This window comes from Moschus berezovskii, chromosome 19 (assembly GCF_049115385.1).
Source record: "Moschus berezovskii isolate FMDL1 chromosome 19, NW_MosBer_1.0, whole genome shotgun sequence".
Lineage (NCBI taxonomy): Eukaryota > Metazoa > Chordata > Mammalia > Artiodactyla > Moschidae > Moschus > Moschus berezovskii.
The window spans coordinates 15,592,613-15,612,032 of record NC_142478.1 but is presented as its reverse complement, the minus strand read 5'-3'; the positions used below and the strand labels follow the sequence as shown (position 1 = coordinate 15,612,032).

The window sequence follows — 19,420 nt, the reverse complement described above, 5'->3', positions numbered from 1 at the left end:
CTGGCATCATTAGATCCCGAACCGGCATAAAACACACGTGTTGATTGAGTCAAGGTTTGGTGTAAGCACAGGCAATAGTCATTAGGTTATCCAGTTCTGGGTACAAGCAACTTCTGGGGCTTGCAAATCACTAAGTGAGGGGCAAGGAAAACTAGATATTAAAAAGGCGAGGCTCGAAAGGTAACTGTCAAAATGCACTCCGTGTTTCCAGTGCAGTTCGGTGGGCACGGTGGGAGCGTGGATGAACATTTCGGAAATAAACACTGAAAGCGAAACTTCCCCGGCAGGTAAGGCACAAGTCCGTTCCCCCTGGACTGAAGGAGCCAGGGGCAGTAGTGTTTTCTCCTTGGAACTAGCGGGGCGTGGGGCTGGAGGCGGGGGAGGCGGCGCGGGCCCAGCGCTCGCGCCGGCAGGGCCGGGAATTTGGAGAGGATCCCTGGTCGGGCGGCGGCGGCGCGCGGGTGCGCGTGTGAGCGAGCGAGCAGGCGGGCGGGCGAGTGAGCCGAGTATTGGCAGCCGAGGAGTGGAGGCTGGGCGGCTCCGACTCCCTGACGCCAGCGCGACCAGATCAATCCAGGCTCCGGGAGCGAGCGAGCGGGCGGGCGGGAGGAGGAAGGAGAGGCCGAGCCGCTGAGCCCGGGCCGAGGCTCCGGGAGGGCCCCTGCGAGCGCAGCGCGGCGCAACGCCCGGCCGCCCGGACCGCGGCCGCTGGTCTCCCGGCCAGCTCGTGCGCCCGCGCGGATGGGCGCGCAGCCAACCCGGTAAAACGAAACAGCCCCGGACCCAGCTTTCCTCTCCGCCGCGCCTCCGCCCTCCCCTCGGCGCCCCGGGCTTTCCAGCGCCGCCGCCGCGGGCTGGGGCGGGAGCGGGCGGGCCGGTGGCCGCGACGGAGCGCGGGGCTGGCGGCGCGGGCTGCGGCGGGGAGGGGGGCTCTTCCCCGTTCGGGGCGGATCGGGGGACCCCCACCCCGCCCATGATGGCGCCTCCCGGCCGCCCTAGAGGAGCGGACCTGCCACCTTCGGCCCGCGGCGCCGGAGCGGCCGCGCCGGGCTCGGGCCGCGGAGCCCCCCGCGTCTTTGTTGGGTCTGCGGTGGGGAAGCCGCGCGCCCTGCCTGCGCCCGGCCCTCCGCGGCCACCCTCCCCCTCCGCCCGTCTCCCTCTCCCTTCCTGCAGCCGGGCCTGGGCGGTCGGCACGGCCCGCGGGCCCATTGTGTCCCGCGCCGGCCCGGGCGACCCCTGCGGGAGTCGGAGGGCGGCCGCGGGCGCTGCCCTTTCCGCGGAGCCGGGCTCGCGCCGGGGGTACGCCCGGCGCCCGGGGTCGCTCCGCGTGCGGGGCGGGCTCGCTCCTCTGCCCCCACCGGCCTCTTGGGGGTCGAGGTCAAGGAAAGTTCGCACCGAAATTCCCTCTTAATTTATTCGAAAGTCTGGCGGCGGCGGCGGCGTGTAAATTTCTTTTTTTTCTCTTCCGCCTCTCCCCCTCCCCCCCGCCGAGTCTCAGAGTGTCGTCTCATTCCTTTCCCTTTCCCGGATTCGATTGCCTCACTGCGTGTGTGTTTGTGAGTTCCCGGTGCAGCAACTGTTCATTTACTCTGAGCTCGGTCTTTGTTAAGTGTTTCTCGGGGTTGTTGCTGCGGGAAGGTGGGGGTGGTGGGTGTGAAAGAGACGTGGGCTTGTTTTTCTAGTTGATTAATGTATATATATATATATATATATATATATATATGAAGGCTTCCAGGGAGAGCGTTTGCTTGATGTACTTGGGGAAGGGCGGGGGAACCGATGCCTGCAGGTTCTTACAACTACAGTAGCTGCGGCTTTTGTTTATTTTGCGGCGCGGACGTTGTTTCCATGCACTTGCGAGATCGCCGGTAAGGCACTTCCCTTCTGAAAATCCAGGCGCGTCTCCCAACCATCTCCCGAGCAAGCATCGTTGTCGTAAGGGCTGTGACAACCGGCCGCCTGTTTCTTTCCCCCGAGGTTCTCTTGCCGTTGTAGCTGAAGTTTCTTAGGTGGAAGGACCAGAAGTTGCCTGATTTCTCGGGGTGCTGTTTCTGCTGCTGAAACTTTGAGCACGCCGCTCAATCGCAGAATGCGTTGATTGCAGAACGTGTCTCTCGTGGCCTGCGGTGGATAGCGTGCTCACATTCAGGAACACAGTGAGAAAACTGTTCTCTGCGCTGTGTTGATTTTTCGTCTTGTTTCTGATTACCGCCTGACGCTTTACTGGAGGTAGGTGAGCTGTAGTGGAGCCACGATTGAAAAAGAGTCGGGCCCGAATCAACGTTCACGGCCCCGGGATTTTTCAGTGGTATAAATATTTTGCATCAGTGTTATTCTGTCGAAGCGGCCAGGCCTGAATATGCTGTACTTGGTTTAAGTGTTTGTGCTCCCCGCTCCCTCCGTCTTTCCCATTTGCAGTTATTTGATATTTCTGTGCAGGAGTTGTATATTTGTGCACTATTGCAGTTCTTTCGGAAACTGTAACCAGGGCCTTGGGAGATGGTTTTCTAGAGGTGGGTGATGCCAAAGCCTCTGGAGAATCCGGGCAGGATCGGGTTTCTTCTGAGGGTAGGGATTTGTCCTTGATTTAGTTTTGACCGCTCCAGCCATAGGTATATAGCAAAATACATTTTTCCTTTTTTCAGTGTCCTTTGGTGTTATACCCCTGAGGAGCTGATGACCTTTGCGTTTTAGAGAAGTGACAATTTTTAGGCCATTTAAAATGTTAACTTATTATATACCTCTTGGAATTCAGTTTTCTACTAAGCTCAGTGAAGCATTAAAAGGAAGTGTCTCATTTTTCCAAATACATTTATTAGTTGAAAACTAAATTGCAGTTTGTAATTTTGATTTCTAGTAATTCTGGGTTTAATAACTTGGTTAGATTGGAAAAAGAATAAACTTGAGTGTAATTAGGTGAGTATATTTAAGCTTCAGTCGCCACCATAATCAAGGCCAAGTTGTGTGTGTATAAAAGATCTCATTTGTGTAGTCTTACAAGGCTAATGGAGGCATCGTTGAGGCATTATAAATAATGTAAGTTGTGTATAATGTAGAGTCTCCAGAGACTGCCGAGAAAGCATCATTACTAGCCTTTTCAACCTGCTTGAGATCTTAAATTGATTTACAGCACTGAACTGGTGCAAAATGATACATCAGGATGACATGGGGTCAGCCTGTAAAAGTCTGTGATGTCAGCCTATTAGTTCAGTCATCATAATTAAACCATATTACAGGGGCAGCTGAGCAGGAGTCTGGCGTTATCCTTCAGATATGGGTGGTACATGGATTCTGTTTATAGCGGAAATGTGGAACTGGTGAGGAACGCTCGTATTTCTGGAAGAGAAGAAAGGCTTACAGAACTCTGAGTTTCTGAAAAGAATTGAAGATAAATTAATGGATGTTAAGTCTGCGTTAAGTAGCTTTCCATTTGGTAGTGGACAAGCAGATGCTTTGGGGGTGCTGATAAGGACCTTTGCAGCTCTGATCCCTGCACTGAATCATGCTTCATGTGAGCTTGAATTTAACTTGGCCTTAGGGACCTTCTAAAATGTCAGAGGACCACATACTTCGCATCTCTGACCCTTAACATGGAGTCACACTGTATTGATGTATCTGCTGATACGTTATTTCTTTAACTAATCAGAGTTACCAGCTCTTTACTGAAAACAGAGACACTTAATATTTGAATTGAACAAATGAACCGTTCAGGAAAAGAAGATCCTTATTTTTTGCTTAAATTTCTGGCACTCCTTATTCAGTGTATCTGTCATCTGGGGCTGTGCTATCCAATCTGGTAGCCATAACCACATGTGGGTATTTAAATTGGAATTAATTAAAATGAAATAAAAATTCATCTTCCCAGCAGTACTAGCCACATTTCAAATGCTCAGCTCATATGGCTCGTGGCTGCCACGTTGCAGAAGGTGTACACAGAGTGTGCCAGTCGTCACAGATAGACAGTGTTGAACACTGCTCCTCTGGAACCCTTGCCTCTCCTCATCCTTGCTTTCTGCTCATCTTTCAGCTGGTACTCTGCCTCTGACGTCTGTGGATGAGTTTGTGGGCTCAGAGACAGAAAGAGCTACATCACTTAATTTTGCTGTCTACTAGTTGCTTTTTTTAAAAAAGCTCGGAAGTAACCATTGAAGCTGCTGCGTAAAATGAGGTTGACTTTTCTGTGGATCCTATTTATCATTGGTGTCATGGACTCTAATTTGATTTGGAGCTTTGGGTAGGAGAAATAATAGTAGCTGATTTTTTTTTTTCTCCCTGGATTTTTACCATATCCTTGTCTTTAATGCTCATATCTCATTTAAATCTCAAAATTTTCCTAAGTACTGTTTTCACATTTTACAGGTAAGGAAACTGAGTTCAGAGTAGTTCATTGTTTTGCCTCAGGCTACATAACTAGTGATGATATTCTTAGCAGTGATATGAACAAGGCAGCCTCACTCTAGAGTCTCTTTCTCGCTTTTTGACTGTTCTACCCCTTTTAACTTACTTTTTTAAATTGGAGGGTAATTGCTTTACAGTGTTGGGTTAGTTTGCTGTGCAACAGTGTGAATCAGCTTTAAGTATATAGTGGATCTTTTCTCATAGCTCAGTGGGTAAAGAATCTGCCCGAAAGGCAGGAGACCGGGGTTTGATTCCTGAGTCGGGAAGATCCCCTGGAGAAGGAAATGGCAATCCAATATTCCTTCCTGGAGAATCCCACAGACGGAGAAGCCTGGCAAGCTACAGTCCATGGGGTTGCAAGAATCAGACACAACTTAGCAACTAAACCACCACCATCCATATATGCTTCTCTCTTGAGTCTCCCCCTACCCACCCATAGAGCCTCGCTTTTAAATATATTAATATAATCTAGAGTACCTAACTCATCATTGTTCTGCTGGGCTTTATTATTCTGGTATAGACATAACTTTACTTTTATTTTTACGCTTTTAGGCAAATTTGCCTTCTCTTATTGTGCTCTACTGGGTCATTTTCCGTTGTCTTTTAAGTGCTTAAGAAAGGAAACATAATGATCCTACGTATCTAAGCAGAACATAATTGGAGGAATAATTCTGGCATAAAAGTAATTCAAGTCAAAGCCAAATTAGTTTTACCTCTGCTTTTCTGGAAACCTATTACTTTCTTTTCCCTTGCTTTTTTCTTATATAAAATCACAAACTGATGGTGCTAAAAAAATGTCCCAGTAGTTCTGTTTATCTCATTGAAATTAATCTTCCTTTAGTTGGTAAACACTGCATCTTGAGATGCAAATCGTTCACTGCAAATTCCTTGGGAAACTTGTTTCTTTAAATTTAATGTCTGCTTTTGTGTAGTCTTGTAGTTCAGCCATTGTTAAATTTGGGTGGGGGGCAGGGCCATTAGGGCTCTTTAAGAAATCTGATGAAACCCTGGATCCTCTGTCTCACTTGCATCCTCCAGTCCAAACATGCTTATTTGCTCTGGTAAACTTGTGTGTACACAAAAGTACCCCAATTGCGTGATATTTCAGGTGAAGGACATCCATGGGCCTGCCTTGCCAAGTGTGCTCATAAACACAGGATTTGTAATTTCCTTTACAAAGAGTAGAGATACTGAGTGTTAAAAAACTGCTCGGATGACTTTCTGCTCCAGTTGGTTCCTATCAAGTTGAGCGATCGGGGATAAGGGAGGGACAGCGGACTTGCCTGAAGTTACCAGCCAGTGATTGGAGGAGGGAAGCCCATACTTGAATCACTCTCACTGTCAAGTTCCCAGGTGTTTGTTTTTTATCCACCATGCCTGCAGTGTTCCTGGGCTTCCCTGGTGGCTAAGATGGTAAAGAATCTGCCTGCAATGCAGGAGACACTTTATTCCTGGGTTGGGAAGATCCCCTGGAGAAGGGAATGGCTACCCACTCCAGTATTCTTGCCTGGAGGATCCCATAGACAGAGGAACCTGGTGGGCTACAGTCCACAGGGTCGGTCACGATTGAGCAGCTAACACTTTCACAGTGCTCCTGGGGCTTTTGGTCTGATCATATCCAGTGTTAATTGGGCAGGGGAGGAAAGAAGAATTTTTCGGCACGATACTCACTTTGTGTGCCCAACATTGTTTGAGATGGTAAGGGATAAAGTCTGATAGCCTCACAGAGACTTTTTTACACATTAAAATTGATTTTTTTTAAGAGAAGAAAAAGAAAATGCCTCATTTAATCAATGAAACCTTTCTAGAAAATGGGAGATCCAAGACTGTACAAAGCTCAAATGAAATCAGGCAATTCTGCTATACAAATTTCCCTTTTCAGCTCTCAAAAAAAAAAAAATCACATTTCTTACCAAAAGCTAAAGATTGAGGTATTTAGGGAAGGAGCTCGGGGGTACTAGGGAGAGAATTGGAAGGTCTAAGGAGAAAAAGGATAATTTAAATATAAAAAGGTAGAGAAATTTGACATTAGTTATAAAATGACATTGAGGTTGATGAAGTGTTCTCTGTTGTACTTCTGTTTGTGGTTTTTCTTTTCTTTTTGAATCGCTGTTAACGGTTTATTATAAAAGGGTATGTTAGTCAGGAACAGCCAGATGGAAGAGATGCACAGGACAGAAAAAGTGTTCCATACCCTCTGCAGGCACCCTACTCTCATAGCATCTTTTTTTTTTTTTAAACCAAGGCTTGCTTATTTATTTGGCCGTATCAGATCTTAGTTGCCACACCTGGGATATTTGTTGCAGCACATGGACTCTCTAGTTGTGGCTTGCAGGCTTAGTTGCTCCTTGGCATGTGGGATTTTAGTTCCCCAACCAGGAATTGAACCCGTGTCCCCTGCATTGTAAGGTGGACTATTAACCACTGGATCCCCAGGGAAATTCCCTCTAAGAGCATCTTAATGTGTATTCACCAGCCTGGAGGCTCTGGTCTTAACATTTTGGTACCAAGATGAGCAGGATGTGCTTTGATAGCAAATAGAGGCATCTCCGTTTTGCATTGAACTGAAATCTCTTGACTCTTTATATCTGTTTTCTGCTATTACCTCGTAGTGCAGCTATTCCGGCTAACCTGGTGATCTGTCATCTGATTTGCTGCAAAAATATCTGAAGTATTTTTAATACTTCTTCTGGAGTTACTTTCTTTAAAAAGAAAACAGAAAAAGCTAAGCTAAGTTGCATGAATGTATTTACTTAAAATCTAAGTCTAAATTCACTTTGCTGTTCATTATTTTTTTTTACATTTTAATAATCATTTTATTAGTAACAGAAGAATCTCCACTAGTATTTACATAGTGCAAAGAAAGCTGTTATTACCCCTAAAATGTGATATAGCAGTCATCCTTCGTAACAGCAAAAGAACAAGAGGAAAATCCTTATGTTATAATTCACACTAATTTTGCTAGTTTTTAATTAGAACATTACAATGAAGACCTTAAATTATAAGTTGATGAGGTATGTTTAGAAATTAAATTACAAAATAATACAAATCCTTTTAAAGTATAATGTGCCAACAACGTTTTAATTAGGATTCAGGTTTCAGATGAGGCAAACAGTTTGATTCTGTGAAGTGTGTCAAGTTTGGAAGAAACAAGGTAGGAGGAAGATAAATTATTTCACAAGCTTTTTTTTAAAGATCAAAAATAGATACAGTGTTTAAACAGATAAGTTAATGTTCTACCTTATTGGCTGCAACATACAGAAAATACTTACCTTTTTGTGTTTTTCTTAAGCAAACTGTGTTCATTATTAAGATAGTGTCAGTTTTAAAGGCATATTGCTAATCCTAGGCAAAAAAGTAACATTTGCAGCTATTGCTGGCTGACTTGCAGAAGCAGCAGGCCATGTGGAACATTCATTTGCATAATGAAAACTGTCTTTCAGACGAGAAAAACCAATCTTTAATAAACAGTTCAACTCCAGTAACTGCATGAGGTTTTTAGGCAGATACAAGAAAGTGCAGTATTTGAGCAGTTTAACTTAACATCTTTGTGATTTTTTAATAAGCTAAAATGAGAACTTTAGGGAAGATTCCCTCTTGAAGATAAAGCTTCAGACTACGATTTGAGGGAGTCCATGCCTGGCAATTCTCCCAAAATCTGTTTGGTTCCTGTGCTCAGATAGGAGCCTTATTTAGAACCCAGGTCTATGGTGTGTGGATGGATTGATTTCTTAACTAATTTTCTTGAGACAGACAAGCCTGAGTTTCATGGAACACATATGACATACACAGCAGTTAATCATGCATTTATATGCTTTTAACCTCAATGAAAATAAAAATTCACTAATGTCATGTTTGCGAAAAGGATAGAGGAGTCTAGCTTTTGATTCAAAAATATATGCATACTTATTTAATGCTTTATTTGTAATTTCCTTTTAATTTTAGGGCAGCTATATTGTATTTTTTTCCTACAATCTTAAATAGTTATGGTATAGTTACTCAAAGTATTCATTCATTTACCTTTCTCTGTCTATCTTTTGTGGTTTCTTTGTGGTGTGCTTTTGCAAAGTGGAAGTATTTCAGACCTCTATAGTTGTTTTTTTTTTCCCTTTTAGTTTTGAATACCACAAGAGAAAAAGGGGAACTAATTATCTTTCAAGTATTATAATTAGGCATTAAATTAAGTCATTATTAGCTAAATGCAAGATCTTTTTGTGTTTTTCAATTGAAAGAGAACATGTCTTTTTAATGGAGGAGAAGGGTATGAAATGTCTCCTTACTTGATAATTTTGACATAGTACAGTAATGAGCATATGCTTCACTTAGCAAATCTATTAGTTCACAGTGTCTCAGTAATTAGTGAGAAGACAGAAAAAAGTGAAAAATCAGATGCAACATTGCAAGAGTCATTACATAGTGTTAATAATAGAGGGGTAAGTTGTACAGAGAGCACACATGAGGTCTTCTGTGGTGTGGAAGGACCTGGAGGTTTGCATGGGCCAAAGGATGAGACACGGGGGCAGAGGAGCGGCTTGGAAGACTGGAGGAAACATCAGCGTTAAGAGAACTTTCTGCCGTGATGGAAATGTTCTGTAACTAATGCTGTTCAGTACTATACCCGCTCATGACAAGTGGCTGTTGAGCATTTAAAATATGGCTAGTGCAACTGGGGACTACATTTTTAATTTTCGTTAACTTATGTTTAAATAGCTACCTAATGAACAATGGGCTCTTTTTTTGGACAGCGCAGATCTGGAGGCTAGCATGCAGCTCCAGAGGGTATTCCCACAGAGGGTATTCCTGACGGGGTCCTACAGGGCAGCGGTCCCCAACCATTTTGGCACCACTGGTTTCATCCAAGACAGTTTTTCCACAGACTGGGGTGGGGGTAGGGGGTGGTTTGGGGATGATTCAAGCACATTACATTTATTATGCACTATCAACGCAGTGTGCACTTCTGTTATTATTACATTGTGATATATAATGAAGTAGTTACATAGCTCACCATAGTGCAGAGTCAGAGCATCAGGCATTAGCTTCTCACAAGGAGCGTGCAACCGAGATCCCTCACATGCCCAGTTCTCAGTAGGATTCGCGTTCCTTTGAGAATCTAGTGCCACGCGCAGTAATCTGACGGGAGGCGGAGTTCAGGCCGTAACTGGACTGATGGGGAGCAGCTGTAAATACAGATGAAGCTTCCCTCGTTCTCCTGCTGCTCGCCGCTCACATCCTGCTGTGTGGCCCTGTTCTTCACTGTGGGTTGCTGTGCCTGGAGTTGGGGACCGCAGCTGTAGAGTGAGGTAGGAGAGGTGTTCCCCAAGGGGAAATTGGATGGGGATTTGAGGACCTCAGCATGCCTGAATAAGGAAGCATTGGTAAGTCACTGAAGGTGTTTGAACATGCAGTTTGTGCTGGAGAGGGAAAAGCCCACATGCCAGCAGATTGATAAGAAAGCAACTTTGAGTTATCTCTCTGATGGAGGGGGTTTTGTGAGTGAAAAAAACGCTTGGTAGTTATTTGACTATAGAGTAATGGGAAAGAGAGATGTCAGAGATTATGCTTAAGTCTCCGATCTGTGCGTGATTACTTACTTGTGTCCAGCTCTTCGACTCCATGGACTGTGGCCCTTTGGGCTCCTCTGTCCATGGGATTCTTCAGGCAAGAATACTGGAGTGGGTTGCCGTTTCCTTCTTCAGGGGATCTTCCCAACCCAGGGATCTAATCTGTGTCTCTTGCATCTCCTGCATTAGCAGGCAGATTCTTTACCATTGGGTCAACTGGGAAGCCCTTCCAACCTGAGTGGGTAGAAAATTAATAAAGCTTTTACTTAAGAATGGAGAAGAACTGGTTGTGGAAGAAAGGTTGTGTGAATGATAAATTAGAACTGACAGGTTGAATGTAACGTGGTGTACCCAAGTATTCTACAGGCAAGTTAGAGACACATAGCTAAGCTAAAGTCTACAGAGGAGCTCGGAGCTTTCTGTAGACTCCACATAGTAAGCTGCTGGGAAGGACGGTGGAACAGCTAGGAATGGATGGGCATTTGGGGAAACTGAGAGCTGGTGGGTTGACTTTTCCACTGATGCCCACAATTAGGAACTAGTAGAAAGGAGAGGCATGTTTGCAGTAGACCGAAGAAGGAACTGGAAGAAAGGTGTGGGGTCAGAGGAGTTAAACCAGGAAGCCAAAAGGAGAGGGATCCCAGAGGAATCTCCGGGGAGCGTGTTGTGTGGTTCAGGGTGAAGGAGAGGAGGTCAGCGTTCATCAGGTGAATGCTGCTGAGGTGAAGAGGCTGCGTATATTAAGAGACAGTCTTATATGCCCTCGAGTGACTGACGTTTCAAAATTGATGAGACTTACTCATTTGTGAAGGTTGAGGGAAAGAAGTTAACGGACAAAGAACCAGCACAGATGATGGAGTTGTTGATCTGGAGATGGTGACGAAACCACCGTCGTGGTAAGGAAGGAGACTGCCAAAGAGGCAGATTGGGGTCCATGGAAGAGAGGGAAGCAGACGATGGCGCTCGTGCCAGCTTGAGCTGGTTTCCCCAGTGATGGAGGAGACAGGTCAGTCCCTCCGTTGGGCTAGCGAGTGGGAGTGGAGGATCAGGAAACGGTCCTGAAAGTGTGAGAATGATGGAGACGTTTTGGAATAACCGTCGTCGGTGGCATGCTTGGAAATCTATAGAGAGCTTAAAGTGTGAACAGCCCAGGGAAGCCTGGGGTAAAGCTTGATGTGGCTGGAGAGCGGACTAGTAATTGTTGCTTTTTAGGGAATGGCAACCCACTCCAGTGTTCTTGCCCGGAGAATCCCAGGGACAGGGGAGCCTGGTGGGCTGCCGTCTATGGGGTCGCACAGAGTCGGACACGACTGAAGCGACACTCAGCAGCAGCAGCAGTGTTGATACAGCTTGGTGGCCTGAAAGTAAGGTTGGAGAGGAGTGCTGGCAGAAATGATTCTGGCCTCGGGAGAGCAAACAGTTTAGGAAATGAGGCATTCGAGTCAGATTGCCTGGGTTTAAGTCCATGCTCCTAACATTTACTTACTTTTTTTTTTTAACTTTGGGAAAGCTACCATTAACTTTTGAACGTCAAGTTTCTGCATCTGAAAAATAGAGATAGTAGTCTCAGCTTCAGGATTGATATAGTAAGATGAGTTATCCTTCCATATTTCATCCAAGATGCTGCTAGTCATAAGATGTTATTTGATATACTGCTGAGGAAAAAACCATCGTGTGGGGACCACATACCATTCATTGTAAATTTCCTGGTTTGGAGTGGGTGCATCTTGCCATCAGTGATGTAAAGAATGAGCATTCAGAAAATGTTAGTGTTCATTTGTAAGAGGCAATGTGATTTTGGAGTCTAGAATGTTAACGAAAGCAATATCAAATCCAATCTAGATAAGGGGTCACAGGTTCTAAGGCGTCTAATGCATTAAATGAATTGAAAAAGGTTAAGCAATGAGAATCCCAATAAATGAAATTGTAAAATATCAGGTTTGGGAATTTGTAGAGCAAGTGTTTCCCTGACAATTCCAGAGAAATCTTTTTAAGAAAAATACAGTAATTGAATCCTTTGATGATTTTTAAAAGTTAAGTTGCCCAGAGCTTTTAAAAGTATTCTGAATTTATCTTTGTGCTTTTCTTACAGTGTTCATCAGTGTTAAAAAAAATTTTTTTTTAAATCAGAGAATACATGCTCAGTGCAGAAAAATTCTAGCATGGATTCTTGTCATAATGTCAGAATGGAAAGGGGAGATTGATTCTTGATAGTCATTGAGTGAACTGATTGTCATTTTCAAAAGATAGTGGAAGGGTAGTATTAATAGCTACCTATAGAGCTCTTCTAATCATGGCTCCAAAGGCAGAAACCATAAAGGAAAAGTTCATACATCGAGCATCTGTGTGACCAAGCACATGTTCATGAATGACCACACACCAAAACACAACCTTTCAAATCTGCAGCAAGTTACTTTTCTTTGTAAGAATTATTTTAAATCAATAGGAAATACACCCCTGCAGAAAATTGGTACATGGGCCTAGAGAGTATCATACCAAGGGAAGCCAGACAGGCAAAGACAAATATCATAGGATGTTCTTTGTGTGTGGAATCTAAGACAATAATGCAGTGACCTTAACTGCAGAACAGAAGCAGACTCACAGACAGAAAATAAACTTACGGTTTCCAAAGGTGAAAGTGAGGGAGGGATAAACTAGCGATTTGGGGTTAACAGATACACACTGCTATATATAGTCGGCAAGGGCCCACTGTATCGCACAGGGAACTGTATTTAATATCTTGGTATAGCTTGCACTGGTTTGTTGTTGTTGAGTCTCTAAATCATGTCTGACACTTGTGACCCCCATGGACAGCAGCACACCAGGCTTCCCAGTCCTTCACTATCTCCCAGAGTTTGCTCAGATTCATGTCCATTGAGTTGGTGATGCTGTCTAACCATCTCAACCTCTGCTGTCCTCTTTGCCTTTTGCCTTTGATCTTTCCAGTGAGTTGCAGACTGTAGTCTTCCAGGCTTCTCTGTCCATGGAATTCTCCAAGCAAAAGTACTGGAGTGGGTAGCCATTCCCTTCTTCAGGGGATCTTCCCAATCCAGGGATTGAACCCAGGTCTCCTGCATTGCACGTGGATTCATTACCATCTGAGCCACCAGGGAAGCCCAGTTTATAATAGAAAAGAATCTAAAAATATAATCAAAATCATTTTGCTGTACACCTGAAACACTGTTAACCAACTATGCCTCAATAAAAAGATAAATAAATGCTGATCTCTTAAAGTTGGTAAAGGGCATGAGCAAGCAATTCGCAAACAAGTGCAAACGAATAGAAGTGAGATGTTCTGCTGTGACCTGGATGAGACTCTTCATTGGAAGGGGGACAGTGTCTTGTCTTTTACTTGATTGTATCGTTCTTGTGGACCAGGAAGGATCAGTCTGGGGAAACTGCGCTTTTCTCACTGAAGGAAAGGAAGCCAAAATTTCCCTGCCTCCTGAGAAGATGGAGTACAAAAAGGGACCCAATAAATCTGAGTTGGAGTTTAAGAGACAAGCCAACTCCATCCCATTTCCTTAATGTTGCCCCACGGCCCTCATGACTTGGGGCTCGGAGTCTCCTTAGCACGTGAGGTGTTCCCAGCACTTCGGGGCTGCCAGTTCCAGGCGGTTTCTCAGTCAGCTGGCACGATCAGTGCACCTAAAGGACACCAGTGCTTCATAGAGCATAGCGAGATGGGCCCCTTTCTCTCCTCCCTGAGTCGTGGTGTTAGATTTGATTCGTTGCAGTATTTCCTTTTTCATATGAGACACAGTGCTGGTCTTGAAACATGGTTTTGATTTTTGAACTAGACTGGTTCATAAGGTATTAAAAATAACAAGTTCCCTCACATAGTAAAGCCTCGTATAAAGTGAAAAATAATTTCAGGTTAGGCATCAGCGTTTAATTGTCTCTTGAGGGTGTTACTGTAAGTCTCCTACATACAAACAAGTTCTGAGAGCCTGTTCGTAAGTCCAGCTTGTTGGTAAGTCCGACAAAGTTAGCCTAGGTAGACCCAACTAACACAGTCGGCTCTGTAGTAGTACTGTACTGTGATAGATTTATAATACCTTTCACATAAATAATACATTAAAAACAAGTAATAAAGGAACCATTTTTAATCTTACAGTAGAGTACCTTGAAAAGTCCAGTAGCAAGTTACAACAGCTGGCACGCAGGGTTACGCTCACATCTTGAATGTCCGCAGCTTGAAGGTTCGCATGTAGGGGACTTACTATAGTTAAGATTGTGGGTGTAAGAAGGCTTTTCATGTTGGTGGGGTCTTTACCTAACTGAAGTACACTCAGTCTTATCTCAACATTGAGTTTTTACCCGGCCGCTAGACAGAAGAGAATTTGTCAGCATCTTCTGCCCCACCATCTCCTTTCTTTTAAAATGATCTGCAAATATTTCAACATTTGGCAGGGGGTGGGGAGGTTTTGAATCTCACCCACAGGCTTACCACTGGGCCTGTTACCTGTCCTCTTCATTCCTAAGTCCTTTTGGGGGGCGGTGACTGGGAGCGGGGGGCCTGAACCGGTAAGCATTAGGCAGACTCATCCCTCAGACTCTTTAAACGAAGTTGGGGAGGGAGGAGCAATGCCGGCACCTAGTCTTGATTCTGTCAAAGTGTGTCTTTGATTTTATGGGTAGCCTTGCAAAGGGAGTGGTAACACTGCAGTGAGTGTCTCTTTAGGAATTACACCCTCAGCCCTCTGCCGTCCCATCTGTTTCAGCTTCCTGTTGTGCTGTGTCCATCGCTGGCTTTGCAGTCTGGTATAATTAATAACAACCTCTTTCTTTCCCCAGTGTTCGTGTTGTGTGCTCAGGACTTCTATTCAATTTGTTCAAGCTCGAGAGAATGTTTGATTCGTTTCAAATGGTCGTCTGTTAAACTGTGAACAAAATTAACTTGGTTATTGTTGAAATGATCGACATTCAAACCGTGTTGATAGCATTTATTTGCATGGAAACGCTGAAGACTTCTGTCTTGTCACGCTGTGCAGGCTGAGAATATTGATCTGTAGTCCAGGAAAGCCTGCTTTAAAAATGGGTGCACCCTCACTGAGTGGTTCTGCTTTTTGTTGAGCCGGTGTTAATCGATTCCGCAAGTGTTTCACACGTCCAGCTCTGAGTTCTGTCTCGGGGAGGGACAGAGAAGCGCCTCAGGCAGTTTTTGCCCTGCAGAAGCAGTCTAATTACCGATAAGAGGAAACTGTGATTCTTTGGTGGCTCAGAGGGTAAAGAGTCTGCCTGCAATGCAGGAGACCCAGGTTCAATCCCTGGGTTGGGAAGATCCCCTGGAGAAGAAAATGACAACCCACTCCAGTGTTCTTGCCTGGGAAATCCCATGGATGGAGGAACCTGGCGAACTACAGTCCATAGGGTTGCAGAGCCAGACACCACGGAGCGACTTCATTTTCGTGATCATAGGAAAAGTTAAATAACAAGGCATCATTTTTCATGTCATAGCATCTTTGAGGGTGTAACTGCAGTAATTGGGATGGCCTTTTAGAATCGAGGGATTGCAAAGAAATTGGATGCAGTTGATAGAACTCCTGTGTCCTGCCCACTTCCAGCTTAGTGGATGGATTCTTCCAGCAAGTTTTTGAGAGTCTTTATTTATACTTCTGTTGGTAGTGTCTCTCTTAGCTTGATAAAGTTGATATAAGGGGTCATAAACGTAGGATTTGCACTGAGAGCTTGTAACTTTGGGGAAAACATGAACTTTGTCTAGTTGGCTTCTGTTTTAATAGCTTTTATTAGAGTTACCTTAGAAGAGAATGGCCACCCACTCCAGTATGGAGAATTTCATGGACAGAGGAGCCAGGCAGGTTACAGTCCATGTGGGTTGCAAAGAGATGGACATGACGGAGCGACTAACACTTTCACTTCAGTTTTCAGACTGCGTTCCTTGAGGGTATGTGGACAGTGTCTTTATGATTTTTGTGTTAGCCCAGTGATTCTCACTTTGCACATCAGAATCCTGTGAAGGACAGCCACTGCACAAACACCGGGGCCCATCCCTGGGGGTCTGATTTTGTGGTTATGGTAGGGAGCATTTTAAAAAAGTATCACAGATGAGTTTCACATACAGCAGCATTAAGAATTGTCGGCTTGACACATGGTAGTTTTGAGTGAATCTTTTCATTTCAATGTCTTTAAATACGTGTCAGGAAATAGGACCTGTGGCGTGTTGTAGGTCCCTTGTGAGTATGAACGATGGGGGATACCTACCCTCGGTGCTCCATGCTGCCCAGGTGGTTCTGAGGCTTACTGTTCTCCACCCCCTTTTTTCCTCTGAGGAGAAAAGAGAAAGAATTACGTGTCTTTGAAAGCTTCCCCTTTTCCCTTCTTGAAGGAATCAGCCATTCCTTGTGTGCTGGAGTCTAGACGTGGGGGCTCATAAAGACAGAGGTTGGGACCAGGAGCTCACAAAGAGGAGAGGAGTGTTGGAGGAGAGTGGAGGCCGTCCGCAGAGCCTGGAGGAGAGCAGAGGTCATCTGCAGTGTTTGGAGGAGAGCAGAGGTCATCTGCAGTGTCTGGAGGAGAGCAGAGGTCGTCTGCAGTGTTTGGAGGAGAGCAGAGGTCGTCTGCAGTGTCTGGAGGAGAGTGGAGGCCGTCCGCAGAGCCTGGAGGAGAGCAGAGGTCATCTGCAGTGTTTGGAGGAGAGCAGAGGTCGTCTGCAGTGTCTGGAGGAGAGCGGAGGTCGTCTGGAGGAGAGTGGAGGCCGTCCGCAGAGCCTGGAGGAGAGCAGAGGTCGTCTGCAGTGTCTGGAGGAGAGCGGAGGTCGTCTGGAGGAGAGTGGAGGCCGTCTGCAGAGTCTGGAGGAGCGCTTGGGCGTCACGGCTGTGGGGAGGGCAGGGCTGTTAGCACCAGCATCGCATGGGGAGAGGCCAGGGATGTGGCCAGTTGTCCTGTGATGCCGAGGGTGAGAAACCTGGACCAGGGGAGAACCAAGGGGACCAGGAGGCTGATAGGACCCAGAAGAGGTTGTGTCACTGGCCGCTGTTGCTGCCACACCTGTCTGCTGTTGGCTGTGTCCTTATCCCCTCCCCAAGATCCTCCGGAGTTGAGAGTACTGTGTTTTGCCCCATCTCTAGATAGCATTGTGCCTGCCAGCTGTGTATGAGCCATTAAAATGAATATCTAAATATTTTCTAGAATAAAATGTGATAGTTGGCAGAGTCCTTTAGTTATTTTCCATCTCTGCATTTACTTGAATGGAACAGTGTTAACCTCATGAAAAAAAAAATAGAGCCAGTAATTTTTGTTCTGTTTTGTGTATGTTTTCAGTAAAGGACCTGAAGTAAAACTGGAAGAAAACATTAAAAAAAAAATCTAGTCAGTCAATCTCTGAGAAAATCCGAATGAAAGGAAACTTTACAATCATAACAGAGGCTGGCTACTAAAAACTTAATTTTTAAAATGTTATTTCTTAGTGAGTTAAAGTTGCTCAGTCATGTCCGATTCTTGGTGACCCCAAGGACTATACAGTCCTGGAATTCACCAGGCCAGAATAGTGGAATGGGTAGCCTTTCCCTTCTGCAGGGGATCTTCCCAACCCAAGGATTAAACCCAGGTCTCCTGCATTGCAGGCGAATCCCTTACCAGCTAAGCCACCAGGGAAGCCCAAGATTACTGGAGTGGGTAGCCTGTCCATTCTTCAGCAGATCTTCCCAACCCAGGAATCAAACCAGGGTCTCCTTCATTGTAGGTAGATTTTTTTACCAGCTGAGCTACCAGGGAAGCCCAAGTTATTTCTTCAGTTCAGTTCAGTTAGAGCATCATTTATAAAGGAAAAGTTTGAGATAGCCCAAGTGTTTCCCTTTTAGGAGTGGATAAGAAAATGCAGCCTGTACTTCTGCTTTTTTAAAAAAGAAAAAACCTTGAGAAGTTCTGGAGATGATGATTGTGATGGTTGCATAATGGTGTGAACATACTTAATGCTAAAATGTTTAAAATGAAAATTTATGTTTTGTATATTTTCACACAATAAAAAAGTGCCATATGAAAGAGGAAAAAAAAAACACTACACAGTAATTGGTAAAAATAAACTAGTTTAAAAAGAGAATAATCAGTGAGAATGTAAAGAAAATGGATTTCTTAAGAGGAGTTTAATTGTAATGTTCCACAGACTCATCGCAAGAAAAGAATATTAATACTCAAACACATACGTGGGCTGTTAGTGTGAACTAATGCTGCTAATTGCCTTGTGTCTTTGTTGAGTTATAACTTCTTATCCCTATTTTAGGGTCTTTAGATGAAAATGGGCTTGATCTCGTACTTGCTGCCCTGGTAAAACTCTTGGTTTTTCCATGTTCTAGGAAAGTGGCAAGATACCAAGAAGGAAAACAACACCGAAAACAAAAATAAGTTGGGGCGGGAAGGGATTAAAATAAAACTGTAAGCAAATCCTTGCTTGTCAGTCCCTCTCCTTTATGCATGAGACAAAGGAGGAGGTTATTCAGGAGAAGCAGGATGGTAGAGGGGTTGCCTTGGCAAGCCCTTAGCCTTTCTGAACTTTGGTTTCATCATCTCTAAAACAGTGTTTACGTCATGGGATTCCTGTAAGGATTAAGAGAGTTAATAGGTATAAGTGCTTGGTGCTTCATTGTGATGGCGGTGGTGGTGATAGCAGAATGCTTTTCTTGCTCTCTCTGAATACTTGAGCTGTGTTGGAAATTGACGGCGACCATGGATACGCTCTTGCGTGATGTTTCCCATAGAACCACTGGCGTGACAATCCTTTGAAGTGGGTGGTGAGAGTTTATGGAGTCCTCGAACTGGGATAATTCAGATATTCTGTAAAGATGCTGCCAATAGGATGAATTTCGAGAGGAGGATTAGAGTGATTTCTGTGACGGAATAGGTTTTTAAGTTTTTATAATAAAACCACTATAGTTAACTCTGTCATCTACATATTTTCCACAGCAATATTAGAATCTTGAACAGGCATTTCTTTAGAATTTGCTATGTTCTCAAGAGTATAGAGTAGTTTTATGATTAGTGTAATAAGCGAAATGTGCTAAGGAATGAAAAACTTCTTTGATAAAAGTACAATACATATTTGAGAAGTAATGGTTAATTTTTATTAAGGCTGCTTTGGATTATCCATTCTGTAGTTCATTCCCACTGATGCGTGTGGTTGATGGCTTAAACTCTGGATTTCTGCATCAGGGAGGAGATGGAGTTGTGGCACAGGTTTGTGTCCACCCTCCCTTAGATAATTATAGAGCCTGAAGACGTCCTGCGACTCTTATCACAGTCAACCTGATAATGTGGTTCTTCCACCCTTCACGCCTCCCCTCCACTTAACAGCTGTGAGCTTGGTGATGCTGGGAACTGTAGCCTGCCCAGTTTTTTCCTACTATACCTTTACGTAAGCCCTTACAGAATTGTTCAGTTAAATAGTGAATTAGTGGAGAGTAAAGTTGCTTAGGAAGTTGAACATACAGAGGAGGAGAACTTCT

At 44.6% G+C, this 19,420-nt stretch overlaps 1 protein-coding gene across 5 annotated transcripts in view; it reads left to right on the top strand.

Moving 5' to 3' along the window:
• Window positions 1-467: 467 nt before the first annotated feature.
• Window positions 468-19,420, top strand: part of SMAD1 (SMAD family member 1) — an 82,958-nt gene continuing 64,005 nt past the window's right edge. Inside the window, exon 1 of one of the 5 annotated variants that reach the window (XM_055404355.2) lies at window positions 468-761. The gene's annotated coding sequence lies outside the window, so the exon portion shown is untranslated. Of the gene's footprint in view, window positions 762-1,402; window positions 1,557-1,847; window positions 1,869-1,907; window positions 2,230-19,420 lie in introns of those variants that run through there. The other 4 variants (XM_055404350.2, XM_055404352.2, XM_055404353.2 and 1 more) reach the window with 4 other exon arrangements.